Genomic DNA, 16,643 nt, shown 5'->3' with positions numbered 1-16,643 from the left:
TTTAAGATTAGCTTACTGTGCCTCTGTCTAGCAGGGACACAGGAGAGATCCCAGGGGTGAATTTGCGATTTCCCATCCACGCGTTTTGCGATTTCCCATCCATGCATAACAACATAAACAGCCTTTGCAAGCCTCAAACCTAGGACCCTGCACACCATAGCCAAAGTGATTTACCACTAAGCCATATGAGCATTGCAGAACAGTATCAAATAAATACAGAAAAAAAATCTAAACTAATCTTTATTATATTCCTAACTATATCTAAAAGAAATCACTGTACCCTAGTAACTTACTATTAGCAAAGCAAGTGTTGATGGTGATGATGAATGGATGTTCATGCTAGGTCCAAGACAAAATACAAAATGCACAGTTTCTCTCTGAGAGAGTTCCCAAATTAATATCAAACATTACAGCTGGGCCAGCTTGGATGACATCACTCTTTGTCACCTGACTTCAATTCACAGGCTATACAAAACTTAAAAGAATTTAACATTTCTGTGTGAGAAATACATATCTCACAGATCTTTGCAAATCTTGGAAGTCATAAAATAACAAAACACTTTTACATTTGAAACCTAGCAATTATTTCTTTATCAAAACAATCCAAAAACTTCTAGCTCTAGACATTGTGTCTGCCACCGAACTGAAACTGAGAGATAACATATTTTGTTTATGGCCCAGCTATAAAGTAATGTAACCTCAACTATTCTTAAGTTTTGCAGGTTAATCTTTTATGTTCCAGCAGGGGAGACTGTGGCTACATCTTAGCTCAGTACCTAATATACAGTTCTGAATAAATCATATCAACATTCATAAATTACATAGAATTATTTACAAAATTCCAGATAGCTGGGCTGGCAGCATGACAAAATGTATGATTACTTATGTCATAAGTGATGGTTTTGTATAGATGTTCTTTGTTAAAAAAAAAAGGGGGGCAGGAACCGAATATGTTATGTAATGCTGCTTAGGTTATATGATACATAGTAATATATGTGAAGCATAATGCTTGTTAGTTTTAACTTGTTAGTACAGTTTAATTTCTTTTATATAAATGTAGATGTACCTATATCACAAGTGATAATTTAATAAAGGTTAAAAAAAAAAAAAAAAAAAAAAGACTTGCGTCAGCTTGTCTTGCCGCAGAACTATATTCTAATCTGCCAAAGGAGCTATGTGAGGCAGTCATATGAAGTATGGCAGCTTAACTTCTCACTGATAGTTGTGCTGAAATGTTTTCTGTTTTTAGAGGGCAAGCACTGCAGTCTGGATAAGCAGGTGTTACTTGCCTATTTTCTGTTGCTGGCAAGATGGAGTCTGGCATTTGGTTAAAATGCCCGGTGGTCGACATCTATTTGCTTAATTGACTGCATTTGGTCGATGTATGCAGGTGGTTGACAGTTGTGCAACCATTCCCTTTTCCCAGGGATTGAGCAATCTCAGAGTTAGTATGTGTAATTAGTAGAGGATGTGGGGGTACCCCCACATGGGGGTGCAGGGGGCATAACCCATGAAAAAATTATGCTTTTTTTTTTTTTTTTTGAGGACAGCTTAATGCACCAAGGTTCTTTCTTTGTGCACGCATGGTAGTATATCAACATTCTGTTTTTTTGTTTTTGTTTTATCTTTTGTGGTCATTGTTTTGACAGTCAACATTTGGGTTTGTCGATGTAAGTAAGAATTCCCCAACATGATATATCTTTTTTTAAATGAAATCCTTGTTTTACAGTTGTGCAGCTGGTGCCTTTTCACAAATTGCATGCACACCACTGAATCATCACTTGTTTAGTGAATTACAATGTTGTTTTGTTATGGTGTATTGGCTTTGTACTGGGACTATATGCTGCTGACTATATTTATAAGTTTAAAACCAAGACAACAAAAATAGTCAAAGTAGAACATTACATTTATTTTAATTGCTCATGACATCACTAGCGCATAAGTATGCATTACTACAAAGCAAGAAGTCTCCCTGTAGTAGTATTGTTGGGTTGGGACAATTTCTTCCAAACTCATGTCCTTACTGTCTCTTCTAGACGATATGGGCATTGGGATTTCATATTTATAAAGGCACAATGTATCTTACTACCCCCATCTTTTAAAATTTCCATTTTGTCTCTCTCTTTTTAATTAGTAGATGACATAAGTTAGTGTGCATAATGCAGAAGCATATTAATTGTTTGGTTTGTAATGCTATAAACCTACTAGTATTCCTTATACACAATAATATTTTTACCTCTTCCTGAAGGCTCTGTTTCTGAGATCTGTCAACCCAGATGTACTGTGAGGTCATCTGTCTTCTAGATGTCTGGTATTATTCACTTACCACTGGTCCTGAACCCAGTGATCCTGTCATCCTAGATATAACATATTTTGCATAGGAGGGGTGCATTCTAACTTATATCATAGAGCAGAAAGGATGCAAATAGTCTTAGTGCAACTATGCAGTTGTATACCTGTTACATTGCAAGGGTCCTTATATTACAGGACATGCTACCCGAAAAGGCACATTTATGCATTATTCTGCTACCCCTAGTGGTGGAAAGTTACACATATGCAAATATGGATACACATATTCAAATATGGATACATCTCAAGTTACGCAATGTAGTTTTGGTGAATGCAAAAAAAATTGAAATCAGTTCACCAAAACCATCTCCACTGTTAGTGAAAGTAGTTTTGGTGAACTGCTTTTGATTTTGTCCTTTCAGTGAAACTACCTTCATTGACCTGACATGCATCTGCAAATTGTGGGGGTTATAATTTTGAAGCCCCTGCTATAATTTTGAATGATGCTGCTCTGAGTTTGAGAGGTATAGCAGAAGATTAAATAATTTATGCTTTTTGTAACCAATTTGTAACCAATCAGCAATAATATCAGCACATACATATGTTTAAGACTCTTGTAGAAAACACAAGACTACATCTATAAAATCAGGTTCTATGCCTTTTATTTATTAGATAAGTAAGGCTATGGGACACAAGTGTCACTTTTAATTAATGTGATTCAGGAACATCATCTGGTTAAGTAACTTTTTCAAAGTGACACAACCTGCAAAAGAAAGCAGAAATGCAATTTCAGAACCTTACCTTTCACAGGTAAACTGCCAGGCTACTACAGTAAAGGGACGTAAAACCACTACTAGCTAATAATGGAAGATAACTTCAGTTTCTACTGTCAGACATCTACATACCAAGCTGAACATTTATAAAACCTTTGTATAATTACTTCACCATACTTATCAAGTTTAATCTTACCCTCAAATAACCTTGCCTTCATAAATTGTAGCAACAGTCTATATTAAAGTACTTTAATACAGCTATATGACCACAGCAAGAACGCATTATAACAACTTAGGCTATTGCTTTCCACTCTCTCGCCTAACATATTCCAAATTCACAAAGCTTTAATGACTATGGATCCCACATAAACTATGTAAGATATTATTCATCCCAGTTGCCTTTATATGAGTCTTAAATAAGAACCCTTACCATCAGCAAGAGCTGCCACTTTTAAACAAATTTTTTATTTTTTTATTTATTGACATTTGTTAACCGGGTTAGTCCAGCTGGGCTAGGAGCCCATTTTCAGTGGAGACCCGAGGAGAAAAGCTCCAATTACAGACAGAGAGATATTAAGTATACATAACAGTTAAGAGTACAATAATGACATGCATAAGAGATTAAAACAATAATTAATTGGCTAAAATAGTACAAGTTCAAATATATTCTGTAATTACAAAGACACACCAAACAAAAAAAGTTTTTTTTTCAATGTGTGAGTGGTATAAGTATCTAATTTTATAACTGGTGTAGTAAGGTATATAATAGGAACCATGGGGGGTGAAAAGAGTGTCTAGAGCTGTAAAAAGATGTTGGCAAAAAATAGATGTGAGAGAAATAAGATACAAAGAGGAATGTATTTAATGGTGGTACAACAGAAATTGTACTGCAATGTACAATTCCTGTACAACTGGAACTGGTGTAGTAAGGTAAATGATAGGAACAATGAGAGGGGTGAAAAGAGTGTCTAGAGTTGAAAAAAGATGTTGGTGAAAAGTAGATGTGAGAGAAATAAGATACAGAGAGGAATGTATTTAATGGTGGTACAACAAAAATTGTACTGGAATGAGAAGAAAGTGTGCTGTGAAGTTATAATGAAGAGTGCACTACAGAGAGAAAGTGGAGCTAGGTAGATATATAATATATAATAATTTGGTATATAATACTAGCTTTTATGATAATCTAGTTTGCTTCATTTAGTCACAGCATTATCAGCAAAACAAGTAAACTGTTACTTTCTACAACTGTTACATCCTCAGAAGTTTCTGATGTGCAATTACCAATATATTTCTAGTTGTTTTTTTAAAGTAAATTTCACATAAAAATAATAAACGTCTAGACTAAACAAAGCTGTCATTTAGTCAAGCAACAGATTATAGCAAAAGAATAAGGAAACAAGTTTTTACCATTAAAAAATAAAAACAAATTGCAAGACAATCTTTGCAGTACAGTTGCACCTGCCATGCTATTCTCAAAATATCTAAATATTTACAAATCAGTACTATTTTGATTATATGAAAGCAAAAGTTTCAAGGCCACTATTATGAATATGATGGGGAAAATAAACAGAATGCTGATTAGCCACAGAATGGCATATTCATTTCCTCAAATATTTAGCTTTACTTTCAACTCAAAAAAAAATATTAATCAAGCATCACTGCAACTTGATTTCAAGTGGCTACTATAGCTTTATTTTATACCAGCCTGAAATTTTCTAGCTTTGCATAATATTTGCATGTACAATGTACTTCTGTCTTTCCTTAAGTCATTTTAACCAAACCCAGTACTCCCCATACATGTTAATAAAGAAGCTAATCCCCTGGATTCTCAAAAGCTTGCACAGAGTACAAGATCGGTGAAGGAGCTCAAGCAGGCAGTATGTCTGCTGTGCGATCCAGGAAAAAGCCTGCAGGGGCATGCATGAGCACTCCAGCACTAATCCTGCACTGGCTAAGCCCTGGTATGCAAATCACCCCATTTGCAGGTGAAATCAATGCAAATGAGGTGATACTGCAATCCGGGAAGCTTGCAACAGTCCATGCAAGACTAGTGCTATCTGCAGAAATGTACTCAGTTAGTAACTGTGTACATTTCTGCAAAATCCAAAACGGAGCTATGACAGCTCGAAATAAAGGCTACATATCATGTAGTAAGCATGCCAGTGGCCAAGTATAAGGCCATTGGCATTGCAAACATAAAAAAAAATACAAAAATCAACTTTTTTTTTTTAGCCGATCTCGGCTGTTTAAGCGTAGGGCAGCGGCACACAAACGGGATTGGGGGGGTGAAATAATAAAATAAACGCAAAATAAGCAGTATAACTAAAATCACTATTCTGCCATGCAAGGCAATGGCAGGCAGAAGACAACCTAGCAAGTGAGTAGTGGTTGCTAAGGGGGGAGGCTCAGTGAGAGACATGTAACTATGCATTAGCAGGCAATCCTATGCAAATGAGGGGAAGGATAGTGAATCCCAGTTTTCCCCAACATGTGAGTCAGGTCCCAACAGTGTAAGAGTAGGAATAGCTTGGTGCAAGCCCGGGAGGTAGATGACATCATGGGGGGGTGTGTCAGGTATACTGTAAGTGGATTGGAGCCCTGTGGCTCGGGTTTGCTCCTAGCTTAGCACAGCTAAGCTGGTGGGTGGTGTCTAAACTTGCTTAGCACTCTTTACAAAACCTAAGTGGATGTGCATGCCGCACACCAAGTTTTACAGGAAGAAAACAGAGGTTAAACCAGGAAATAGCAGCAGTGTGCACATTTGAGCACTCTGAGTGGTGCGCACACAGGCTTAAACAGGAAGGCAATGGGAAGGGTAAACAGCAATATGAAGGTAACCAAGGAGAACTAGCTTAGCTGGCAGGTGAAATGTATCAGAATCAGCCAATTACACGGGCAGCAGACCAGCCCAGCCCAGAACACTGCTACAAACTAAGCAAACACCTTCCCTCTGATTTTTACCACACTCTACACCACCGGTGTAAACAAGTGGGGAACTTTTAACACTCACAACAGCAAAATGATAGGGGCTGCAATAGCTATCATACAACTTGTGGAAGAGGCTGAGGGTGGTGAGGATGTGAATGCTGTTGACCAACCCACAGTGAGGAGATGAAGAAGAGTGTACAAACCCAGGGTAATCTAGCAGGGGCTACATGAGCTGGAGATAGTGGAGAGCTATAGGGTGGACAGGGACCTCCTATAGCAAATTGTTTAGCTATGCTGGCCATGCTTCACACACAGAGCCAACAGAGGGGAAACCATCCCAGTGGATACCAAGGTATGTGTAGGCCTAAGAATACTAGCTACAGGTACCTTCTAAAGGCCAACTGGGGATATGATGGGGATTTCACAGGCATCTGCATCCAGGGTACTCCACCAGTTCCTGGATGTCATGTCAGCACATGTCAGTGAGCACTTATATTTCCCCAACACCCGTGAGGCGTTGGCCAGCAATTTGCAACTGTTCCACCAAATATCAGAATACCCTGAGGTAGTGGGTGCTATAGACTGCACGTACATATGCATCAAAGCACCACCCAGTGAGCGGGGTAGGGTCTACATTAAATGCAAGGGCTTCTCCATCAAGTGCGATGCCCTGGGCATAATAATGATGTGTGTGCCGGCTGCCCTGGAAGCTATCACAATTCCCACATCTGGCATCTGACACAACTGTACAAGATATTTGCCAATGGGGACATCCCTCACAGTCACCTAGTGGGGGATGCTGGATACGTACTGACACCCATCAGAAATGCACACACACCCAAACAAGAACTCCATAATGAGGCACACGCACAGACCAGAATTATAGTAGAGCGTGTGTTTGGGATGCTCAAGTCACGGTTACGGTGCCTGGACACATCTGGTGGAGCCTTGCAGTACTCACCAGCTACATGTACCCAAATTGTCCTTGTATGTGCCTAGCTACACAATATGATTCTGAGGAAACAGCTGCAGCAGGAACAGCACGAGGCAGGGCCATACAGCCCCCCACCATTGCCAAGGCCTGCACAGGCACAGAGTGATTTGGAGGAGGAACAACCTGAACCTGCCCCAGTAGGCAGAAGGAGGCATGCCCAGTATGCTCTGGTCTTGGCAAAGAGGCAACACATAGCACATACACTGACACAGGAGGGACCCATGGAATAACACCTCTCTTTCTGACTCTCACATACAGTAAAAGGGATTTGAAACAGTACACTACCTGTGCATAATCATGTGTAGGGAGTGTAGTATGTGCATCCGACATAGGCAGCCCTGCAGCACCACCCTCAATACTGGGACACCCACAAGGTAAGTGACTCGCACATGCCAGTCAGGGGGTGGTCACATACTATACAACAGTCACAGCCAGCAGGACAGGTGTAGATAAACAAAAGACTGTGCTATGACATCTGACTGAGGCCTATGGGTAACCTCCCCCCTCAGGCCTACACAGACAGACTACAGCAGGTCAGGCAGTGGATAGTCAGTTCTGAAGGGTAGGAAGTCAGAAACTAATATGTAGGTTATGATAGGTAAGACTACAAATTGAAATGGAGTACCCGACATACTAGTACAGTCCTAGCAAATGTGTACAAGTGTCAGGTGTGCCCCCCATCCAAATTAGAAATGCAGTCACAGTCAGGTGTGCCCCCCCCCAATCATGTGTAGAAATGTAGAAATAGTCAGGTGTACCCCCCCATCCTATGTAGAAATATAGTAACAGTCAGGTGTGCAATGCAACCTCAATCCTGTGTAAAAATGTAGAAATAGTCAGGTGTGCCCCCCTATCCTATGCAGAAATGCAGTAACAGTCCATGCCAAATGATCGATAGATACCCTGCAGAGACAGCATGCTACCTGTAGGTGTACAACACAAAGGTCAGCACTGCAGTACAAACTACCTTGACTCAATCCACACATTCAATACAGACGGCCATACTGGGCATGCCCACACATTTAGAGTAATGAAGGCAATGTCAGTCAACAACATACTGAAAGATCATACTGGGCATGCTCACATGCTTAAACACATGAAGGCCATGTTTGCAAACACCAGTGAACCAGACATATCTGGCAGCCGTAGCTGTTAGTGCAGACACACCTCAGTATGCACCACACATGTTTTGCACACACACACACACAGTGGATAGGAATACAGGCATATATGTAAGGACAACACACTATAATAAGCCAAAGGAAGACATACATAGATGTGTGGAAGAGTGTGACTGTGACCAGGAGCCATCCAGGGCTCTCTCACCCAGCACACAGCCAAAGGGCCACAACCACATGAGGGTCTGATGTCACACACTGCATATACTAGCCACCGGTATCTGTCAACATTACAGAGTATGTGCTGCATGTGCCAGCTTTGCAACATGACTGTTCAAGGAAGTAGTCATCTAGCAGCTGTATACATGTACCTGTGGAATATGACCCAGGTTGTGCCCACATGTGGCATGTCAACCCCTAGATGAATGGGTTATGGCCCATGCATACATACACTGCCCTTCCCATAGCCCCAGTATGACAAGCCTGCTGAGGTCATCTACTGTGAAATACACCTTTGGTAAAGCTGTGTTCCATTAATCTTTGTGGCGCATCCTATAACTGTTGTAGTGTGATAAAATACCTTAGGAAAGAATTAAATTCCCAGCCATGGCAACTGTGTGTGTGTGTCTGTCTGTCTGTGTAGAGAGCAATGCTTTTTAGGGTACTCACACTCCTTACAATTCAAATGCTCATCTTTGGCAAGGTTACTGATGTCATCCGCCTGGAAATAAACCTCTGGTTAACTGCAGCCTAGTAATCTCTGGAGCGCATCCTATAACTGCGACCTGCTGTTGTGTGATAAATTAGGTAGCTGTTCTAATCCCAGACATGGCAGGTGTGTGTGTGTGTGTGTGTGTGTGTGTGTGTGTGTGTGTGTGTGTGTGTGTGTGTGTGTGTGTGTGTGTCTGACTCTGTCTGTTTACAAAGCAAGGTTTTTAGGGTAGTCACACTCCCTACAATTCAAAGGCTCATCGTTGGCATGGCTGCTGATGTCATCCACCTAGAAATACACCTCTGGGTAGCTGTAGTCCAGTAATCTCCATAACGCATCTTGTAATTGTGACCTGCTGTAGTGTAATAAATTAGTTGGGTAGCTGTTCTAATCACAGACATGGTAGGGGTGTGTGTGTCTGTCTGTGTAAAGAGCAATGTTTTTAGGGTAGTCACACTCCTTCAAATGCTCATCTTTGGCAAGGCTGCTGATGTCGTCCACCTAGAAATGCACCTCTGGGTAGCTGTAGCCCAGTGATCTCTGTAGTGCATCTTGTAATTGTGACCTGCTATAGTGCAGTAAATTAGTTAAGCAGCTGTTCTAATCCCTGACATGGTAGGTCTGTGTGTGTAGAGAGCAATGTTTTAGGGTAGTCCCACTCCCTACAATTCAAATGCTCATCTTTGGCAAGACTTCTGATGTCATCCACCTAGAAATACGCCTCTGAGAAACTGTAGCCCAGTAATTTCTATAGTACATCCTGTAACTGCATACTGCTGTAGTGTGATAAATTAGGTAGGTAGCTGTTTGAATTCTAGACATGGCAAGTGTTTGTGTGCGACTCTTAATGTGTAGAGAGCAATGCTTTTTAGGGTAGTCACACTCCTTACAATTCAAATGCTCATCTTTGGCAAGGCTGCTGATGTCATCCACCTAGAAATACACCTCCGGGGAACTGTAGTCAAGTAATCTCTGTAGTGTGTCCTGTAATTGCGTACTGCTGTAGTGTGATATAGACCCTCTGTTAGGGGTTCTATACCCATGCATGTCAATTGTGGGTTTTTGGTGTGTGTTTCAATGTCTGTGTAGGGAACAATGCATTTTAGGCTAGTCACACTCAGTACATGTCCAATGGCCTACTTTGACAGTCCTGCTGATATCATCCAATGTGAAATACACCTTTGGGGAAGAAGTACTCCAGTAATCTCTTTGGCACATCTAACACTGTAGTGTAATAAACTAGTTAGGTAGGGATTCAACTCCCACACATACCAGGTGTGTGTGTATGAGATATCTGGGCCCAATGTGTGGTGGGTTTGGCAAATGTCTTTTATGGTGGCCCTATATCACAATGTCCACCATACAGGGATAACAGATGTGAAATAGCCGAGAGGCTGGGGAGCAAATCCATACCCATATGTGTGACATCACGGCCAGGCAATCACAGTTAGCAACCCCAGTATTACCAAGAGCACGCTCTCAACCCATGTCACATACACACACACACACACACACACACACACACGCACACACACACACACACACACACACACGCACACACGCACACACGCACACACGCACACACACACACACACATGCCGAGGCAACGGCCATTATGTGTATAGTACACTGCACACTGGCGAGTGATAGCAACTATGGAGTGATTGCAGTGGCCTACAGAGGGCATGGCACCCTATCCATCTGTTCAATAGGCACATACATGCAGACAGTGCATCTTCCCCATATTCCACACTGGACAACTGCAACACCTGTGGTACCATCACGTGACCCACAAAGGACATACAATGCCTGAAAACATGCCCTGTATGGACAGACGCCACTGAGGCCAGGGAATGCCATTATGCATGCTATCAATGTAGGTACAGGGTTAACCTGCTGTCCATTACCAGTTCCTGCCACAGGTGGCCAAGACTGGCACATCTGATGATAATCTGTGTACACAACATGGGCCCAACACCCCAGGTACAGTTCCATATGTCACTGTACATGCATGTGGGAGGTGTGCACATCCCAGATACTGTCAATGTTGTGGGCTAGGGAACACATGCATGGCAAGCGATCCACAGCATTGGCCACATGCAATAGCCACTCAGGTGACTGGATGGTGGATACAATACCCACCTGTGTGGGCAAATGCAGAAACCACAGGCCTGAGCCCAGTGCAGACCATTGTCATGTGGCCTGATGCCAAGGTATACCCATCACCTAGCCTTGTATAGCCATCTGGCACAGTTGACCACCACATATCCGTGCAGAAATGCACCCATGCATGCCTGTACTGGCATCCTGTGTGTTTGTGTGTGTGTTGTATGATGTGTATGATCACATCCACACTCACTACAACCCTCAGTGGCATACTGAAGCATGCTGTCTGATGTCAGATACCTTCCCATACCCTTTTCCCATTTAACCTCCGTATGACCCATGTGGTGCATGTGATACCTGTACAGTAATGTGTTGTGGCAATCTCACTAGGGATGAGCTGTATCCCTGGCCCTGCCAAGTGTGTTAATGTGTCTGTGTCCCTCTAAGAGTGTGGCTGTGTTGACGCTGGCACCTGTTCATGTGGACAGGCACATGTACATCAACTACTGTATAGCTACCATATCCCTATTGCAGATGTCACTCACCATCACATATATGTTCTGCAAACTCCACAACAGGTAACCTATGTGGTGCATCCAACAACTGCATAGGAATGTGATAGCACTACATAGTCATCAGGGGTTTGATACCCTGTGCTGATAGGTGTGTGACACAAACTTGCTAAGGTTTTAATCTCCCACCCCTCCCTGACTTGTCAGTGCCTCTGTCTGCCTCTCGCACTACCTCACTGATGGATGTGGAGACCTATACCTGCTTTTCTTAGGCAGCAGCATGTGTATTTTAGGTGATGCTCATGACCAGCTGATGGTCTCTGCATAAATTGCAACCCTCCCCTAGCTGATTGCATGTGGGACAACTGTCGTGCCATTCCCATAGCCAATTGCATGGAAACACACTCCAATATCTAGGAACATCATGTTTGTGTTGGTTCTTTTTATTGACTGTGAGCAGGAATTCATTTTGTTGTTTGGCATACAGCATCTCGGATGGAGTGGGGATTTACCTCTGACAACATACACTGTAGAAACAGGCCAACACACAGGAGGGAGATGTGCCTCACCTGACTACAGACTGTAAGTGCTGCTATACTGCATTTGGAGTAATGTTTTTTTAACAGGGTGTGTGCGGATATGGCTGTCCTACATGTATGAATACCTGCCATGTCAGTTGTATGTTTATGAGGACTCCCTATCTGTAGGGTCATCTGCAGACTGGGTAGTGTGTTGTGCCTTTGGTGTCATGTGTTACCCACAGAACATGCATCTGTGAACTGCAGAAGGTAGTGTGAGGATTGCAGTCTGTAGATGGTGAAAGCCATGACAGTTACTGACTTCATATCCCTCATAGGACATATGTTGGTAAATGCCTACAGTGTGTGTATTGTCAATATGTACCTTGGCCTGTGTACAGACTGTGGTAGTTGTCATCGTCCTAGGTCCCATCCTATCTGATGTTACATGCTGCTGCACCATATGTTACCATATTGGCTTACATGTTTGTAGGGCCATACACACACATGTCCCATACCACAGTCAGACATCAGACTGTAGCGGCCCAGTATATGTAGGGTTAGTGTGTAAGTGGCATATATGAGGATGGTGTTGAACACATAATCCATATACTGTAATAACATGCTAGCTTGCCATATGTGGCTGTGGCTGTATTCTCATTGGTTCTGGTTATGCACTTTCAAACAGGTGTATCTTACCCTGTGCTGTGACATGCCTGATCAGCCTGCTATATATGCAGGTACATGTGCATTCCCACATAGGAGATGTAGCCCATTGTTGAACCAGTCTGCCTGTAGCCTGCACAGTGCATTGTTACATGCCTAGCAGCTTAGTGTACTTACCCAGTGAGATGTCATGTGCAGATACTTGCCAGATGTACTGCTGCTGGGCCTCTGTATATGTATCCTGGGGATGTTGATACGTCCGCATTTTACATTTCCTATGGGAGCCAGACTGTACTGCACGATATGTTACCAATACCAGCCTGACATCATACAGGTGGGATGTAGTACTGTTAACATCTTGTGCCCATGTCATGTCAGGTCCTGGTTATGGGATCTGCAACACTTTGTATTGTATTGTAGGGTGGACGTTTTGGCTGTGGGGGGAGTATGCCTATTCGTACAAGACGTATATTGTTTGGGGCCTCTCAAACCCATTAACGGTGCATGTGGACATATTTGCTTTTGTTAATCTACCATTGCTATCTACAGATGTATGGCCACATATTCCTATATAGATATATATATCTGCTTACATATATATGACTATGTTGGTATATACCTACAAAGATATATATCTGCGTACATATATTTACCTTGCTGTGTATTTGCAGACATATAGATGCAGACATATATATGCGTCGATGTAGGCATTTACACGTATATATGTCCATATATATTTATATATCTATATATATGTATATGTATATATATATATATATATATATATATATATATATATATATATATATATATATATATAATATATATATATATATATATATATATACACACATATATATATATAGATATGTTGTATCTGTTTAGATATTAATATATTTATACACACACACATACATCTAGATGGTATACATTCTCTGTACTGTTGCATGACTGGGCTGGATGATATGTTTCTGAAAACATATGATTTATGTATATTGGGCATGGCTTAGTGGTAACTCTCGTTGGTGTCCTGGCTTTGTGCCTTCCAGAAGCTGTTTATTTTGTTGCTGGGCAGAACACAGGCCATTGGGGTACCGAGTGATTAAGGCACGTTAAAGCAGTTGTAGGTGGGTTTGCATGGGTTTGCGTGGAGCTAAGTGCTGCTAACTATCAGTTACAGTTTCTTATACTCTGCTAGCTTCTGAATTGCTTAACCTGTGAAGGCAGTGTTTACCCCCATGCAAACAGGCCTAAGCCCACTTACAGCTGCTTAAAAGTGCTAACTCCCGCTTACCCCCGTGCTAATTTCTTTAAAAGAAAATAAAAAGGGGTTGATAGGAAAGTGGTGAAAAAAGGGGCACAACGAGGGAAAGACAGTAGAGAAAATAGCCAGGGATGTGCAGGAAGGGTGTAGGGAAGGTCCATAGTCGCCCATTTCTTCTACAGCAATAGCTGTGCATATACACTGAATTTGGAGGTCGATTCGGACACTCAAACCCTTGGGTGGGGGTGAGGACAACAATAAGTCATTGTGATGCCAATTAGACTGAATTACTTGTGTCCAGTGGACACGTGTGAAATGGGCAGCTATGTATGGGGCGATATTTTTTGTGTACAATTGTATGTTTGTAGATAGGTATATACATGAACTGTGTCTTATGTATAGTCTACACCTCTTACCTGTTATAGCTGTTGAGAAAATGTTTTTAACACTACCTGACAAATTCTACACATACTCCCAGATTCCATGCTTGTAGACAAGTATATGAGTGAACTGTGTTGTAACTACAGTCTACACCTCTTACCTGTTATAGCTGTGGAGGGAACTTTGTTAACACTACCTGACAAATCCTAGACAAACTCCCAGATTCCATGCTTATAGACAAGTATATATGTGAACTGTGTTGTACCTACAGTCTACACCTCTTACCTGTTATAATTGTGGAGAAATATTTGTTGGCACTACCTGATGAATACTACACATACTCCCAGATTCCATGTTGATGTTATACACATACCTAACAATCCGTTATTGCACACACTCTGGTCAAGGCTTGACAGTATGCAGGTTTTAATGTGACATATTTTGGAATAGCTATCATACACTTTGGGTGACATGCTACAATGACGGGTTTGCTTCCATATACATTCTCTTTTTATGTTCAGGTCTCACTATCCATTATAAGTCAGTATAAGCTGCTTACATTTCTTGGATCATCTCACTGATTTGTCAGGGGAACAGGTTACCGGGCAGCAGATATGGGTCATTTATCTGGGCATGCTGGACAGATCAGAACAGTTGAGGGGTATGACTATGCATACAGCTTACTACCTGAATATTCTGCCACAGTCTGTACAGTTGATGGTTATGATTATGCTTACAGCTTACTATCTGAACATTCTAGCAAAGTCTGTACAGTTGTTGGGTCTAATTATGCATATAGCTTTCTATCTGAACATTCTCACAAACTCTGTATAGTTGTGGGTTATGATTATGCATCCAGTTTACTACCACTCCCGGGATTCAAACCCCTGCTGTGTGTGGTAAAAATATTACCATTGACGTCATAGTACACTGTGCTATCAGGGAATAGGTGCAAAGTATTCCAATGGTTCCTAAGTCTCCCTCAGTTGTTCTATATGAATGACCTTTTGGGACTTCCAACATTGTTAAACTGAACTGCCTACACATTTTAACTGCGTTTCACAGTGTGGGTAACACTGCTTAATACAACAGTACTATTTATAGAATGCAACACTACAAGAACATATGAAAGCAGAATATACACAAGCACTCCAGGGGTTTATATTTTTATTCACAAGATATTACACCTTTATTTCCACACGACCTATATGACAGTCTTCCTGCCATATTGTCTGGTTTATTCAGTACATCCCATCACAATACATTTTTATACTGGTACAACACTTTCTAGAACTGTTATATTTTTTTCTTATGACAGTACATGCAAGATTATTACTAACCTGCCTCACGACACAGCCTTTGCAGCCTAGCAGCATGGGCTTGCTGGTTCGCAACCCGCTCATCTGCAGCTGTCATGGAAATACAGTGATATTTAGCCATTACCTATCCATAGTGTGCACAAGCTCGGCAAGCATTATCTAAGTAGTAGAATGGGTACTTAGTGCTAGGACATCAGCTATCTGCACTGATTCTTGGATCTGCTGCTCAAAGAGATCACCCCTCTGCCACTTCAGGTCAGCATGGTGATGCCTGACCTGCTCACCAGTCCTGGGGATACTAGTGGCACTGGTGAGGTCATGGGCGAGACTGTCCCAGGCCTCCACTTTATACTGAGAGCCCTGGTACTGGCCTTGCAGTAGTCCTGCTTTGTGATGTTTTCCCAGGAGCCATACCATGAATCTGGACTCCTGGGTGCCCCAGTGCTGTGCTCTAAATCGAGTGCCTTCCCCAACTCCAGACATTCTGCCTACAGTAGGGAGCTGCAACCAGTTATGGGAATTATTGGCACCTGTTGGGTTTAAATACACCCTATTTCCCACACTTTTCCGTGATTGGACAGTTTTGAAAAGGCTAAGCTATGGGCACACCTGCTTACCTAATGTTGGCATTGCTTAAAGGGGTATACCACTGGGCAGATTGAGTTAGCCGGCCTACACATTACTTACACCACGTAAGCTGAGCTATGCAATGCTTAGCATTGTTTAATATTTAATTAGTATTATATTTTCCTTTTAACATTGATTTATTATTTGTTACATGTTATATCTGTTTCTGGTATCTGTGATTCATGTGTACATACACTGTATGGGGTCCTGGGGACTTCAACACTTTATTACAATAAAACCTCACATCTGGCCTTACTGCAGTACTCCAGTTCACATATTTATGTTATGTAGCAGGTTATACAACATCACACTGTACATGGATTCATTTCACATGTTCAGTTTGATTTTCCTATGGTGAGGATTTGTTTGTTGAAACCTCAATTGCTGGTACTGCTATGATGGCTTAGTAGTTAAGTACTATGTCTGTAGTGTGCAG

Source organism: Protopterus annectens, chromosome 6.part0, assembly GCF_019279795.1.
Source record: "Protopterus annectens isolate FY-2018-M chromosome 6.part0, PAN1.0, whole genome shotgun sequence".
NCBI classification, from domain to species: domain Eukaryota; kingdom Metazoa; phylum Chordata; order Ceratodontiformes; family Protopteridae; genus Protopterus; species Protopterus annectens.
This window is presented reverse-complemented; position numbering follows the sequence as displayed.